This window comes from Anguilla anguilla, chromosome 4, assembly GCF_013347855.1.
Source record: "Anguilla anguilla isolate fAngAng1 chromosome 4, fAngAng1.pri, whole genome shotgun sequence".
In the NCBI taxonomy this organism is placed as follows: Eukaryota; Metazoa; Chordata; class Actinopteri; order Anguilliformes; family Anguillidae; genus Anguilla; species Anguilla anguilla.
In genome coordinates this window covers 21,722,070-21,726,139 of record NC_049204.1, presented here as the reverse complement: position 1 = coordinate 21,726,139, position 4,070 = coordinate 21,722,070, and the positions used below count along the sequence as shown (strand labels likewise).

The window sequence follows — 4,070 nt, the reverse complement described above, 5'->3', positions numbered from 1 at the left end:
CCACGCTGCTTTCACTTCACTGGTAATAATCATGCAATTTCACACTGAACATTGCTAGCAAAGTGATGATCTCAAGTTATTTGTTCCCATGAACATTTCAGCCTTATTGAACACAGCAGGATGATTATGATGTAAGGAAGAATAGAGCTTGCACGCAATTCATGCCCTCAAGAATGAGACCGGAGGGCATTGCAGGACCTTTCTCTGCTAGAAGTTAGATGTTACTTTGTATTCTCCAAGATAATGCCTGAGATGTTGCTAATTATGTACTCTCTCGTCTTTATGCAAGCTCAGTTGCAGACTTTCTGCAAACTCAAACTTTTACTTGCACACTCAGACTCCACATTTACAGCATTGCATATTGTTGATAACTGGGACAGCAGGTGTTCAACACATCGTAAGCTACGAGAGGAATATACTTCAGACAATTTATTTCAGTCTTGCTGGACATTGCAGTGAGGAGATGAGAAAATGTCCGGCACCTACTAACACAAGCTCAGGAGCAACAGCTGCAGAGGTGGGCTTTAGTAGTCTGGGAAAACCAAAGGCTGCTGTGCTGACGCGGCAGTGCCGCCGGTCCCATCTGTCCGTCTGCTGCGTCAGTGGGGCGCCAGCTGGGCAGGCGAACCACGGAGGACAGGGATTGGTCGAAAGGATGGGCTCGTTATTTATCGAGGCCGCGATAACAATACAAGCAATTTAATTATCTTTTGCGGTTGTTTCGTTGAGTTTATCAGTTAATTAACGGTTTAATTCGTTTTGTTCGCCGAGAGTTTCAAAACAGACCCTCATTTTCATCGTATTATACCCAGCCCGACTTTCAATATTTGCTTGTGCATGGCACATTTTATGCAAATAATCCTAAACGACGTTTTTTTACGAGCACATTCTAAACTGTTCATTTTCTCTCACTGTAAAGAACATTCCAAATATGTAATGTAATTTACTCCAAATTTAATGATGACATATTTAAAAATGCATATAAAGCGTATAGGCCTGGGCTATAACTATTATATATTTAGTAGGCTCTGTTACTGCGTGTGATATTCCCTCAGCTCGGCTCAGCTCAGGGCATGCAGCTTCCCGAAATGACCCACGTGTCCTCCCTGCAGTCAGCAAATTCGCAGGCTTCTAAATCGTGATGCAGAAAATAAGAGTCGTGTTGGAGTCGCCGGGTGCATTTGTGTCGGTGCTGAAAAATATCTCACTGTGGCTAAAATCACACACCTGCGTGTCCTTATGAAGTTGAGGGGGAAGCGGAAGGCGTGCCTTAAACTGATGGTGAATGATCCCCAAACACACACGGAGAGGTGTGGATTTCAGAATTGTTGGGAATATCCGAAGGTTTTGTGTTCTCACAGGGATTTAGTCGTGGGAAAAGACGGCGCAAATCAAGCAAGCACTACTTTCGGCGTAGCTACAATAATAACACGGGGATTCACTTTCGCTTGCATCGACATAGATGTGCCTTTTCTTCTCTTTTTAAATAACCAGTGTTGTAAATGAGGGCTTCCAGAAATTGCATTGTTAAGCACTGTCAGAACGCCAAAGAAATGTTACCGGTCAAAATAAAAAGTTTGGCTGAAAGGTTTTTGACACTGAAATTTGAAAGCTCAACATTAACTAAGTATATACACTTAGGCTGACTCCACCAGAAGGTGTATATACTTAGTTAATGTGTCGCTTTTTTGTCACATAGATTTCTTTTTGATATCTTCGTCCGCAAATAATAATTGGCTATTGAATATGGTGTGTCCCATGTCCTTATGGAACATGAAATGTGTTGCTGTTGTTAAAACCACATTATATGTTACATCTGTGATTTGGCATCGTAGCATCTTTAGCTGAAACGATTCCATGGATCACTATGATGAGACAGGGGTGTGCAGTCCTATCCAAAAGGGCCATTGTGAGTGCAGGTTTTTGTTTTAGCCCTGCACTACAATACAACTACTTAACTACTTCAACCTTGGTCAGTAGAATCAGATGTCATAGTGCTGGGCTAACACAAAAACCTGCACTCACACTTGTCTTTTTTGGAGAAGATCACCCCTCCTCTAAATAATGGAGAAACAGGGACGCTTCTGTGCGGTTTTGTCATTTATTTATGACTGCTACCATGCACATTTGCATATACGATCATCATTTTCTGTGTCACACTGTCCCAGCTTGGGTGAATGTGGCCTTTACCGTGATGTTATGCCTCTGTTGCATGACACTGTTATGAGGTTATGTGTGACTTGTTCAGCACATGGCGTAGAGTATGTCAGCATGTGAACCCTGCACTCTGGCCGTCACATTGCTTCTTCATGTGGTCACAGCACAACCTAAGTAGACCTACCGTTGCCTGTGATATAACTGCCTCCCCCTCCCCCAGCTGTTTCGGTTGTTTGTCCTTACACGCCTGGCTGTATAGCACAAGTTCGAGTGAATGAATGAAATGCATTATTTCAGCGATGGGATTGACCTTATCGCTCTGTCATGCTGTGATATGAAAATTTGACAAGCTGTTATGTATCTGGCCCCCGATTCCTATTTTATTTCTTCCTCTCTTTGTGGCACCGGCCGGTGGTCCCTGAGAACCTGGCAGGGGCATTCTTCCTGCAGGATGAGAGAGGACAATGAGAACTGGAGGTCACCTTTTGGGAAGAGTAGCCTTGGCTCTGTCTGCCTTCTCTTGTTGTGCTCAATTCTTTCCACCTCTGCAGGCTCTGTCCCCCCCCATCCCCCCACCCCCTGCTGAATGCTGAGCCCTCCCCTCTCTGGTCATTCCCAGGTTTTGCCCGTCGTTGTGACCCCTGCCTCGGCACAATGCTCCTTTGTCATGTGAGTCGCGGCCCTCTTCCGCTCACAGACCTCGCCGGCCTCCTCTCCTTGCGCGCCCCGCCGCGCCAGGGTGCGCCGATCGTCTGGCGAACGGATTTCAGGGGAAATGCAGAACGCCGGCTAACAATACGGCAGCGAGCAAGTGACCTAACTGGACTGAAGACAATGGACAAAAGTGATACGGGAGTATGGCCTTTGCGGTCGCACAAATGGACACGTAAAATAGCTATTGTGCTGCATCATATCTCCTCCTGGTTTATTTAATTATATTTTGTGCTATTGTTGTCTGGGAAAAGGCACTGGCTATACTTACAATGGTCTGGATTTAAAACGTGCTAACGGACACACAATAAAGAATGCGAGGTATGAAACATCCTTCAGTGTGGGTGTTATTCCGGTTCAAGTGCAATTAGTGGCCACTGGGCCCTTTAACCCTAATTACAAAAGCAAATCGATGTGTGAGCTGGCGCACACCTACAGCATCTATTGATCGCAGCCTTTTATCACTGAGTGTCCTTTTGTGTGCCTATTGAAGTCCCTTTTCCTGGGAACCTGCACTGATGTCCAAGTATTTGAGTATCAACACAAGTCCCTCTCACTGATATCTAGCTCTATCTGTATATGCATGCATTTACTGGAAGACTTATGCAGATTGCATAAACAACTCATGTATTTCACTCAGAAATGTGCATGCTTATAAACCGGATAACATCTACAATATTTTCCCCCTTGTTCATATTGAAAATGGCTTTCCAGATGCAACAGGAATGTAAAGCTGTCTTAATTTCTTTATCTTTTACATATTTGTGCATAAATTATTAAATTAATTTTGCATGTAGTTGAGTACTTTTTCTAACATTTAAATGAAAGTCACTTGATTATGTTCAGAACATTCTTTTTCCTGTCATGTCTCACCCAGTAAGTGTAAGTGTATCACATTCTTGCATCTGCACAAGCCCCAGCCTCTCAGCGCGTTCCGTTCTAAAGGTCACTCCCACATGCTCTTCTACCTTTGACGTTTTCTAGGAAATGGGGCCCCGTTGGCTCCCTCCGCTGCGACTTTGGCCGAAGACCACGAGTTAAGAGAGAGTGAGAGAGAGAGAGAATGAGAGAGAGAGAGTGTGTGTGTGTGTGAGAGAGAGAGTGTGTGTGTGTGTGAGAGAGATGAGGGAAGGAGGAGGGGTAGAGGGTTGTTTGTCCTTCTTCTCCCCAGGCAGCTGCGAGAGCTTTTAACTGATGCCTCC

The 4,070-nt window shown here is 44.6% G+C and overlaps 1 long non-coding RNA gene across 1 annotated transcript; it reads left to right on the top strand.

Annotated features, from left to right (window-relative positions):
- The first annotated feature begins 947 nt into the window (after nt 1–947).
- Nucleotides 948–3,653, top strand: LOC118225208. Its single transcript, XR_004764783.1, has 2 exons — nt 948–1,310; nt 2,777–3,653. It is a non-coding gene; the product is annotated as an uncharacterized LOC118225208 (long non-coding RNA).
- The last annotated feature ends 417 nt before the right edge of the window (nt 3,654–4,070 follow it).